The 13,232-nt window shown below is 39.7% G+C and overlaps 1 protein-coding gene across 12 annotated transcripts in view; it reads right to left on the reverse strand.

The window, feature by feature from the left end:
• The window catches only part of ano1a (anoctamin 1, calcium activated chloride channel a), a 195,724-nt gene that overhangs the window by 37,807 nt on the left and 144,685 nt on the right, over window positions 1-13,232 (reverse strand). The window lies entirely within an intron of this gene.

Below are 13,232 nucleotides of genomic sequence, written 5' to 3' on the forward strand. Positions count from 1 at the left end.
GACACCACGTCTCGTCAGTTGGCATGAGCCTCGGGATGACTTTAGAGGGATTGGCGTCCTAAAACGATTAAATTGATCCCTTCGGAATTAATTTCTTAAGGGCAGTTAGAGTTCGGATGAGTCTCTTCCAACTCCGGCTTACTGAACTCTTGTCTTTCCATGAGAGTAGCGTTGAAGCGCGTGGAAACAAAGGAGAGTCTATAACCCTTTAAACAGAGAGCCGGTCACTTACGTTTGATAAGTGTGGATTTGACACTGTTTATTAATGTGGCATAACATAAAATGTACAGTTTGAATGAGAACAACATGAAGTTAACTGCAAGTAAACAACCTGCAAGCAAAGTACGCAGTTTTTCCTCGTGTTCTCTCTGATTGGCAGCACAAGGCCAGTGGAAAAGAAACTAAAACAATGGTAAATAAGCCTTATTTACCATTCTTTTGGTTGGTTCTGACCACCTTATAGAACAAATCAAATAAAAACAAGCTTGGAGAAGGTGCATGGACTAAAGGAATTTAAGTGAGGCAGACAAAGAATATGCAAATTACTACTAATATTGTGTACATTTCAACTAAAACAACAATCCAGGTATGTTTACGATGAAGATACTATGGCATGATTAAGAAATCAATGAGAACGTTTAATTTGTAAAAAACATGTAATTCAAAAGGACAACAAATTTAAGATAGCCTTTTTTAAACCTTAAAGTACTTGGTATTGGTATCGCCGATACGGGAACCAGTACTTGGTGTCGATTGCACTAACCCCCGCCCCACCCTTTTCTACCCACCACCATTCCAGCCACACGCCTGACCATTTCAACGCAGGCCAGCTCTCCTCCCTGCCCCTCCCTACCCACCATCCTCTCTGCCGCGCGCCCTGACAAGCCACTGGCCAGCTCACTGTAGACCAGCTCTCCTCCCTACCCCTCCCTACACACCAACCTCTCTGCCACACGCCTTAACACGCCACTGGCCAGCTCACTGTTGACCAGCTCTCCTCCCAACCCCTCGCTACCCACCACCTTTTCAACCACTCACTTCCCCGACCCCTTCCACCACACCACGCTCAGAGCCACCAGCAATCTGACAGGACACGGACCACAGCCCTGCCGGCACCAAACTGTCCACCCACCCATACCCGCGTCCCCTCTGTGCTGGTGGTTGGATCCGCAATGGTACGCCACATTTCCCTCCCCAAAGCTGAGACCCACTCATTCTCCAGAGCCAAGGTCCTCGACATCAACACCCGCATCCCCCAACTGACAGCTCACCGTCCACAGATCTCCACTGTCATCATACACATCGGGACCAATGACATCAAACTCCAGCAGTCAGAGACTCTCACACAACATTTTCGCACACTCATCTCCACCGTTTCTGCAACCAGTAGAGCCTTCATTATCTCCGGCCCCTTTCCATCTCCACGACTCACCGACACCCAGTTCAGTCGGGTCCGTGATCTACACATCTGGCTCCAGGCGGGGGCACGGCTGCTCTCTCTCTCCATGGAGCTCACTCTGGAATCCCTGGACTGGCGCCATTAGTCGTGACGCGAGGAAAGTCCGATCCATTCTCTCCCTCAGAACAACAGTTCACCGCCCCTTATACCTCGGACTAACCAAGATCACCCCGCTCCCCCACACGCTAGTCCTCACACAAGGCCCCTTTACTCCACCCCCCCCCCCCCCCCCCCACCTTCACCAAAGGAAAAACCACACCACTGTCACACACTACCTTCCCACTGCAAAAAAATCATGTCCACATTTTTTTTAGAGTATCCACCACTGTCTATCGATCTCAGGCACAATTAACCAATCATAATAACCTCATAAATATCCCACTAAACCCTAGCCCAAAACTACATGCCTCTGGAGCTCACCCTCAGCCCATCACGCAATCTCATTCCAGTCAAACAGATGCCGGCACCCAATCTAGCACCCAAAATAACGTACAGATGACAAAACGGAAAAATAAGAATCACATAAAACAAATTCAAACCATATCTCAATTATGCAATATTAAATGTTTTGAAATATGCCACCTCAATGCAAGAAGCATCACATCAAAGCTTGATGAAATAAAAATACTCACTGAACAAGGCAAACCACATCTTCTCATCATTACAGAATCATAGCTTTCTCCTATCACACCAGACTCGTTTATCTCCATAGACAATTATCAACTACACAGAAGAGACCGGCCAAATAAACCAGGTTGTGCTATTCTATTACTAGTAAAGAAATCATATGCACACACAGTAACCCCAATCACAACAGAAACTGAAACAATGCAATTGGTCATCAGCTTTACCAACCAACATGCGATCACAGTTATTGCCAGTTACACGGCGCCAAACACAAACCCCACAGATTATATTAAAAATCTATCCAATATTATAAAACATATAAAAACAAAGGAATATATCGTAATTGGTGACCTGAACTTAGACTACAAAGACAAATCATCCAAACCTCTAAAAAGCATGGCAGAAAAATTAGGACTCCACCAACTGATAAAAGAATCAACTAGAATATGTCACATTAGCAGCTCTATTCTTGATCTCATCTTCACCAATCAACCTGCAAAATACAGCATATCAGGAGTCATCCACGTAGCCGTATCAGACCAGTCTCTCATATACACAGTTAGGAAAAACCTTAAACCTTGGAAAAATCATCAACAGTGCACTATTTCAAATATACCAAGATCTAAGCTACCACAGTATGAAACCGAAATAAATAATATTGATTGGAGCAACCAACTAGCACTCACCGGCCCAGAACAAATCTTAGCAGATTTCCAGAATCGTATAGAAGCCATACAGAAAAAATACACTACTACCAGAAAACTCTGTCTACGACAGAATAAATTACTATGGATAAATTCAGATATTCTCAATTTAATCGCAGAGAAAACCACTGTACTGAAATTGTATAGGTCAATAAAAACTATTGAAAATAAAACAGCTCTCACACATCTTAGAAATAAATGCACCTTAGAGATAAATAAGGCTAAAACCACCTACTTCCAGGAGCAAATCGCTCAGGCCGTTACGAACCCCAAAGTCCTCTGGCAGATACTAAAATCCATCACTGGGCAAACTCATGAAAATACAAACAACAACATACAAATATCTTTACAAAATACACTCACTACTGATCAGGAACAGATTGCAAATGCATTTAATAATTACTTCATCACCTCTATGAAAGAACTGACAGAACACTTTGATCCTCCGTCTCCACCCACACCTATAACTCCCTCATCAGACAAGCTAACTTTTTCTGAGATTACGCTCTCGGAGTTATCCAGTACTCTCAGCTCACTCAATAACTCAAAGGCCAAAGACATATATGAACTCAACACAGACTTTTAAAAAAACCATGCCAGTAGCTTCCTACCCCTAATCTTCCATTTAATCAATCTTTGCATAAGACATTCCATATTTCCGACTGCGTGGAAAAAAGCAAAAATTACCCCCATATTTAAATCAGACGACCGAACAACCCTAACCAACTACCGTCCCATATCAGTCCTCCCACCTATATCAAAACTTTTAGAAAAAAATCCTGTCAAAACATCTTATAGAACATCTTGAAACAAACAACCTTCTCAACAACTCACAATTTGGCTTCCGATCAGCTCGTTCAACACTATCTGCACAGCTACTACTCACAGAATATATACGCACTTCTCTTAATAAAGGCCACATCACAGGAGCAGTCTTTGTGGATTTCCGTAAAGCCTTTGACACAGTTAAACTAGCTTCCTTTCATCTTTCCCCCTCAGTTCTAACTATGCTCTCTTCATACCTCTCGGATAGAATCCAGGTTGTTAATATTGGTCAGGCCACATCTACTCCATTACCATCTCCCACTGGTGTTCCTCAGGGCAGCATACTGGGCCCATTATTATTCATTCGGTACATCAATGACATGCCCAACATATGCAAACAAACTCAAATCATATTATATGCTGACAACACAGTTATTTTCACCTCAGATCCGAACATCGAAACCATAAACTCCAAACTTACTTCTGATCTTCAGCTCCTACATGACTGGCTAAAAGTAAACCATCTGACGATCAATATAAAAAAAACTGTATTTCCACTCCCCTAGGAAAAACATCTCCATAACGGTCCCCATTACTCTATCCGATCAAACTCTAGTAGTCACAGACACATATAAATATCTTGGAGTGCACTTAGACTCCCACCTCACCGACAAAAAACATGTTAACATTCTCACTAATAAGCTCAAACAGACAATATATGTCTATAACAAGATCAGGACCTATCTCACCCATAATGTCTCAAATATTTATCTACATTCTATCATACTGTCTAACTTATCATACTGTCTTCCCATTTGGTCTCTCACCACAAAAGAAAATCTGGATCCCATAGCCAGACTATACAATAGAGCATACAAAATACATGGCAGACTATCAATCTGGACCCATCACTGCACGTCACTTGCACGCTCCAATGCACTAACCTTCCAGAATTACACAATTCTCATGGCAATAAAACTCTATCAACTACACACAAATTCTCTCCCACCTATAGTTAATTCACTCATTCCAGGCCGTAATGAAAGACAGGCCCGCATCACCCGCTCAGTTACACAGGACCTCATCCGAACCCCAGCATACAAAAACAATTTTGGTCTAAACTCTTTTATCCGCACATCTATTTTGATCTGGAATAAGATACCCCTTCAAATAAGATCAGCCACCTCTATTACGCAATTTAAACGGCTATACACATATTTTCTAATAACAAAACAAACTTGCACCCATTAACAATAATGTATATATTGTATTGAAATGTATGTAATGTTATAGGAACCTGCTGTAAAGCAGTTCTTGAACTGCGTCAGGCATGTCCATGAAACTTTGATGTTACATGTCGACCTTTCCTTTAAATAAACTGAACTGAACTGAATTCGGGTATCGCGCGGCTTTAACAGAAAGTATGAAGGATTCAATTTTAAATAAGTTGCAAACATGTTTTTAAACTAGCACATACTAATAATAACATATTTTAAAACTTGATAAACTCGAATATATTTGAATTGCAAATTTGTATTTCACACATAGTGAAAGCTTATTTTCCTTGATTTTTATAATAATTTCTATCGATGATAAAAAATATAAAGCAATGTTGATTTTCATCAGTAAACTTTCTGTATTTTTAAAATTCATTCGTACTTTTAGCATTTTCAAGGTACTTCAGGGACCAATGACTTTCTATTATTAATGGTAACATTATTACAATTTTGGCTCATAAGAACTTTATAGCTATGCCCTTCTGTCAAACAGGCCCACAATAAAAAGCATTCTTCCACATCACGTGTAATATTGCCCTGGTGTCATGTTCTAGACTGAAATAAATGCTAAAAGGCATGATTACTATAGCATAGTTAAGCTTGCAATAAATATGTCTGGTTCTGTGTACAAAATAAATTTAGTCAGCAGAACAATGATGTTTTCTGAAAAAGGCAGAGATCACTTTGGTTGCCATGCGATGGCCATGAAAAAAGTATGAAAACGAATGAAAGTTTATTGCCACGTTTGCAGCAGGATTGAGGATAGTGCAGGGAAGCAAACCAGGAATGCAGTAAGGGGTAAAAGGGACACAAAAAGGCAAAACCAATTACTGACATAAGTTCCAAAAGTAGAAGGGCCAGGGTTACAAAGTAAAATTTCGGAAAACTGATTAGCTGGGTGGGAACATTCATTGATAAACAACACAATGCGACTGGGACAGACAATGACTCAACAAGGACTAAAAATTAGAACTACAGTAATCCCTCGTATATCGTGGGTAATTGGTTCCAAGATGACCCGCGATAGGTGAAAATCCGCTTAGTAGTGTCACCCTCTCATTTTTAACATAGACATTTTTTGTGTATCAATAAATGTATATTAAACCATATCGGTGCATATGTTATCATTAGAATATTAAATAAAAGTTTCAAACATGAAAATACTATATTAATAGTATAAATGACATACAGAAAATAATATACAAACCGGATTCGGTTGAAGTTGGGAAATTGCGTAAAATCTAAATAAAAACAAAATACAACGATTTGAAAATCCTTCTCAACCCATATTCAATTGAATACACTACAAAGACAACATATTTAATGCTCAAACTGATAAACGTAATTGTTTTTTGCCAAATAATAATTAACTTAGAATTTTATGGCTGCAACATGTCCAGTACAAGTTGAGAATGGTGGCAAAAAATACTGAGAAAGCTGAGAAAAGCTCATCAAACACCTATTTGGAACATCCCACATGTGATCAGGCTAATTGAGAACAGGTAGGTACCATGATTGGGTATAAAAGGAGCATCCCCAAACATGCTAAGTCATTCACAAGCAAGAATGGAGCGAGGTTCACCACTTTGTCCACAACTGCATGAGAAAATAGTTGAATAGTTTAAGAACAACATTTCTCAAAGCAAAATTGCAAGGAATTTAGGGATTTCAACATCTACGGTCCATAATATTATCAAAAGGTTCAGAGAATCTGGTGAAATCACTGCATGTAAGCGCCACCCCTAGAAACCAAGACTGAATGACTGTGACCTTCGATCCCTCAGACGGCACTGCCTTAAAAACTGACTTGAGTATGTAAAGGATATCACCAAATGGGCTCAGGAAAACTTCAGAAAACCACTGTCAGTAAATACAGTTCGTCATTACATCAGTAAGTGCGGGTTAAAACTCTAACATGCAAAGCAAAAGCCGTTTATGAACAACATCCAGAAACGCCGCCGGGTTCTTTGGGCCCGAGCTCATGTAAAATGGACTGATGCACAATGGAATAGTGTTTTGTGGTCTGATGAGTCCACTTTTCAAATTGTTTTTGGAAACACTGGATGTCGTGTCCTCTGGTCCAAAGAGGAAGCGGCCCATCCGGACTGTTATCAACGCAAAGTTCAAAAGCCAGCATCTGTGATGGTATGGGAGTGTATTAGTTCCCATGGCATGGGTGACTTACATTTCTGTGAAGGCAACATAAATGTTGAAAGGTACATACAGATTTTGGAGCAACATACAGAAAAATAAAATATTGTGATTAAGTTCTTTATTTTCTGACATGCAATTAAAAAAACAAAAATGTCATACAATCTGGATTCATTACAACTCAACTGAAATATTGCAAGCCTTTTATTATTTTAATATTGCTGATTATGGCATCCAGCTTAAGAAAAGTCAAATATCCTATCTCAAAATATTAGAATATCATAAAAAAGTATACTAGTAGGGTATTCAACTAATCACTTGAATCATCTAATTAACTCCTGAGCCTTGAAAAACACTCAGCTTGGTTCAGTAAATTAAATCACAAATATGGGGAAGACTGCTGATCTGACTGCTGTCCAGAGGACCATCATTGACACCCTCCATCAGGTGGGTAAGACACGAAAAGAAATTTCTCAAAGACCAAGCTGTGTTGTTTGACTGTGGACCAATTGGGTGTAATATGTCTTGTCACCGTGGGATAGTAGGAACCGCAATTTCGATCTCTTTGTATGTCTTGACGTGAAGAAATTGACAATAAAGCAGACTTTGACTTTGAGATGACGCAGCATTAACAGCATTGTGAAGTCGATTCCAGAATTTGGGGGAGCTTCAAAGACAGTGGACTGAAGCTGGAGTCCATGTATCAAAAGCCACTGTTTACAAACGTGCCTGGGAAATGGGCTACACTAGCCATATTCCCATGGTCAAGCCACTTCCGAACTCAAGACAATGGAAGAAGCGTCTGACTTGGGCTATGGAAAAGAAGCACTGGACAGTTGCAGAGTGATCCAAAGTCCTCTTTTCAAACGAAAGCAAGTTTTGTATTTCCTTTGGAAGTCAAGGCGCCAGAGTCTGGAGAAAAGGCTGGAGAGGAGTAAAATCCAAGTTGCTTGAAATCCAGTGTGAAGTTCCCACAGTCAGTGATGGTTTGGGGAGCCATGTCAGCTGCTGGTGTTGGTCCACTGTGTTTCAGCAAGTCCAGAGTAAATGCAGCTGTGTACCAAGAGATTTTAGAGCACTACATGCTTCCGTCTGCTGAAAAGCTCTATGGAGATGATGATTTCATTTTCCAGCATGATCTGGCACCTGCCCACAGTGCCAAAACCACCGGTAAATGGTGTACTGACCATGGCATTACTGTCCTCGATTGGCCTGCCAATTCCCCTGACCTGAACCCTATAGAGAATTTGTGGGGTATTGTGAAGAAGAAGCTGAAAGACACCAGACCCAACAATGCAAATGAGCTAAAGGCTGCTATTGAAGCATCCTGGGCATCCATAACATCTCAGCAATGTCACAGGCTGATTGCCTCCATGCCACACCACATTGATGCAGTAATCCGTGCGAAACGATTCCCAACCAAGTACTGAGTGCATTAAGGGACATTTTCAAATGTTTGATTTTGTTTTGCTGTTATAAATCTTTTTTTTTTGACTTGGTCTGAGAAAATATTCTAATATTTTGAGATAGGATTTTTGAGTTTTCTTAAGCTGTAAGCCATAATCAGCAATATTAAAATAATAAAAGGCTTGCAATATTTCAGTTGATTTGTAATGAGTCCAGAATGTATGACATTTTTGTTTTTTTAATTGCATTTCAGAAAATAAAGAACTTTATGACAATATTCAAATTTTCTGAGACAGTCCTTAGTGCTGCCATCCAAGCAACATCTTTTTCAGCAAGATAATGCCAAGCCACATTCTGCACGTGTTACAACAGCGTGGCTTCGAAGTAAAAGAGTCCAGGTTCTCCCTTGGCCCGCTTGCAGTCCAGACCTGTCTCCCATTGAAAATGTGTGGCGCATTATGAAGCGTAAAATACGACAGGGAAGACCCCGGACTGTTGAACTGTTGTTCATCAAGCAAGAATGGGAAAGAAAGTCTCCTCTCTTCCAAAACGTTTATTGAGTGTTAGTAAAAGGAAAGGTGATGTAACGAAGTGGTAAACATGCCCTTTCCCAACTTGTACTGCATGTGTTGCAGCCATAAAATTCTAAGTTAATTATTTGAAAAATAAAATAAAGTTTATGAGTTTGAGCATTAAATATGTTGTCTTTGTAGTGTATTCAATTGAATATAGGTTGAAAAGGATTTTCAAATCATTGTATTTTGTTTTTATTTACATTATGCATAATTTCCCAACTTCAACCGAATACAGTTTGTATAAATAATATAAATATAAATATGATACGTGTTTGTCTGTGTGTGTGTGTGTGTGTGTGTGTGTGTGTGTGTGTGTGTGTAACATACTATGTAGATGTAGCTAAAGTATACCTACTGTAAATATGTTTTTAGAACTCTTTTATTATTATTCCACCTTTTTTATAACAAGGTACAAGTTTACATACTGCAAATACAGTCAAACTTCGGTTTTCAACCACAATCCATTCTAAAAGGTGGTTCGAGAAGTGAATCGCTCAAATTCCGAATCCAATTTTCCCATTACAAATAATGGAAAAAATTTTAATCCGTTCCAAGACATTAAAAAAAAACGCCTTTTTTAAGCATTTCATTTGCTCATTTGTGTCCGATCGTGCAACCGCAGCGCATCGCTGAACGCGCAACTGCACCGCGCTGGTCACATTATTGTGACAGAGCCGTCGCTGAAATTTAGAAAATATTTTTAAAGTCCTGATGTACTTTCCAAAATTTAAGTGGACCTCAGTCCGCAGGGAGCTTAATTTGGTCCAATCACGCAACCGCAGTGCGCCGGGTGCTCACTGTTACATTGCTTTTAGAGTGTCTTTGTGTTTTAGGATGGCTTTACTGCTCCCACTTGCTTTTTTTGGAGGCATGATTAGGGGTTAATACAATCCTCAAAGTAACGAAAATACAATAACAAACGGAGTCAGTCGGCATCCGGCCCGCGCGGTCGGGTTTTCTCGTGTCCTCTCGGCTCTTCTCGCGAGGTTCGACCTCCGAATTTTGTTCGACAACCGAAGTAAAAAAATCTCGAACTGGGACGTTTGAAAACCGAGGTTTGACTGTATGTGTTTAGAACTATTTTATTATTATAACAATTCCTTTATAACAAGGTACTATAACAACACTGTAAATGTGTTTTTAGAACTCATTATTAAAACAACTTTTTTATAACAAGGTACAAGTGTACGTACTGCAATTGTGTGGGCACTCCTTGCCTTCTGCTGGCGTGTGGGCAACTTTCGAGCAATAATTCCTTAATTTAGTATTTTTGTTTAGAGTTTTTTAAAAAAAAATTGAATTCCGCAATGTACTGAAGCCGCGATAACTGAACCACGATGTAGCGAGGGATTACTGTAAATAAAAACAAACTGACGAGACAACAAGGAACACTTTGACAAAACACAATGGGTTGGAGGGAGCTGATTGGGTAACACGAGCGATTAGGAAAACTCGTGCTAATGTACACAACAACCTAAGGAGAAAGACGCACAAAGGACACACAGCAAACTCATTAAACGAAATTCCATATCATAAACCAAATCGTCTTAGCCTAGCAAGCCAGACCCAATGCTGTACCAGTGATTTGGTCTGGTAGGTAGTTCCATCAAGCGCAATTCTCTGGTGGGGTAAACCTGAATAAACAAAGTTTGAAGGAACTAATCAGCAAAAAGAAAAATCCAAGCCTTTTTTAAAAATAAATATACTGTCAGATGCTGGGATTTTAATGATGTGATTCAGATTAGTTAAATCTTATCATCTGGTTCTTTGAACTCAAACAACGTGTTGTGGTTTCTATCAGTGACGTGCGGTGAGGTTCATGACGTCACCCCCCAGTACAATTTGTCCGGCACCTAACTGTGTCACAAAAAAGGTTGAGGAACGCTGTTCTAGTGTGTCTTATTCATTATTTAATTTAATCTAATGCTCCCAAGTCCCATTGTCCGAATCAAACCTTTTAACTCCGGAGTTGGTCTTCCTTTACCGATGACCTCCTGCTTTGACCGAAAATCCATAGTTGAAAATCGTTTGGATATGTAATCCTCCATTGTAAAGCATAATGTAAAAACAGAGACGAAAAAAAAAAAAGAATATAAAACGAAATAAATGGACGACTGCTCCTCAGTTGTTCACTGTAAATTTGAACTGGAGATCTCTTATTCCACAGGTAGGCGCATGAAGCATCCCGGGATCACTAGCACCCCCTGCCATAAGGCTGGAGAACCTTTTTTTCGTAGCCACCGTAAGGTCTCTTTTCAAAGCCGTTTTGTTCATCTAAAGAAACACGACGTTACAGACAGATGACAAAAAAACACTAGATATGATATACATCAGCTTAACTACGGAAGTTAGTTACCGTAATTTCCGGACTATAAATCGCGGTTTTTTTCATAGTTTGGGTGGGGGGGCGACTTATACTCAGGAGCGACTTTTATGTTTTTTTTCACAAATTTTTACTTGATCATTAAGACATCACTTACAAGTATAGTTGACCACTTCCCATGTTTTTTTAGTATAGTTGATCACTTCACATGCTTTTATATCTTTATCTTGAACATATTAAAAACATAAAAAATAGAGAAAACATCAAATAAAGCAATTAACACTTTAAAGCACCATATCCAAGTCCACTGTCTGCTGTATGTACACTTGCTCCATTTTTGCTCCACTTATATTTATTATTATTATTTATTATTATTTGTTTATTTATCATTTATTCAACACTCTTCTTTATTCATTGTTTGTGCCTTCTTGGTTTTTTTTGTGTTGCTTGTATGCATATGTGTACTATCTCACCGAGGGATAGTGGGAACGTAATTTCAATCTCTTTGTGTGTCTTGGTATATGAAATAAAATCGACAATAAAGCAGACTTTGACTTTGATAAAACAACCAAATAAACATAACAAAAAAACTACATCTGAAAAAAATTATATTTTCAGACGAAACTGGATGAAGGCGCTCTAAATTTCACCGTTGGCCGTGACTCATAAACTGGGTGGGCTTAAGAAAAATGGCACCAAAAAGAAACTCATCTTTTGCAGGTTACAAACTTCAAGTTGTAAAATATGCAGCTGAAAACAGTAATCGAGCAGCAGAAAGAAAGATTGGCGAACCGTGATGTACCAATGGATTACTATTTCAAGTGACGTCAGTGGCACGGCGCGGCGCGGCGGTTGTTTACATAAAGGACAAACGTACCCACGTAAGGACTTCCGGCATCATTAGCGGTGATCATTTCTAAGTGACACGGAGGACAAAGAGTTTGAAGGAATTAAGGATTTGGAGTGACATAGAAGGTTTGAAAAACTATTATGGCTTTTACGCACGCCCGGTCCTACTCTACTGAGTCGGGGGCCGGCACTCGGCCGAGTGGCTGTCCGCGAACGGTGCATGGGGCTCAGACATGGCCATTACGCACGCCCGGTCCTATGCCATGGAGCTCTCGTGTCCACGCCGCCACACGCTTGGAAGTTTGTTTTGTTTAATAAAGAGCCTTTTACCAAACCACGTCTATCCTTGTACTTTGTTAACGCTACAATATAGTTATATACTAGATCTGTGGAATAAAGACGAGGCTGACGTCAGGGCGCACGCGCGGCGATGTTGACAAAGGACGAGGAATTTGATCGATGGATTTAATGGATTTAAAGTGCACGGATGATTTGATAATATTATTGGCTTATATTATAGTTATATAAAATATAGTTTATCTATCGTTATATGAGCCTGTGGAATATTTTAAAGTGCAAGCGCCCTCAGCCGCGCGCACCCATTGTTGACAAAGAACGATCGATGGATTTAATGAATTGGAGTGACACCGATGGTTTTATAAACATGTTATTCATGTAATAGTTGTCCTTAATCACTCTATATGTTACGTCAGGCCCGTTCTCAGCTCTTTGTTTGTGTTTGTCACGTTAGCATACCTATCGTTTAGCCTGTTGTTGCTATTTAATGAATTGGAGTGACACCGATGGTTTTATAAACATGTTATTCATGTAATAGTTGTCCTTAATCACTCTTACGTTAGGTCCGTTCTCAGCTCTTTGTTTGTGTTTGTCACGTTAGCATATCTATCGTTTAGCCTGTTGTTGCTATCGTTTAGCCTGTTGTTGCTCGTTCATGACTGTTTTTGGTGTGGGATTTTGTCGAATAAATTGCCCTCCAAAATGCGACTTATACTCCGGAGCGACTTATATATGTTTTTTTCTCTTTTTGGGGCATTTTATGGCTGGTGCGACTTATACTCAGGAGCGACTTATAGT

This window comes from Syngnathus floridae, chromosome 3 (genome assembly GCF_059516105.1).
Source record: "Syngnathus floridae isolate MCC-2025c chromosome 3, RoL_Sflo_1.0, whole genome shotgun sequence".
NCBI lineage: Eukaryota > Metazoa > Chordata > Actinopteri > Syngnathiformes > Syngnathidae > Syngnathus > Syngnathus floridae.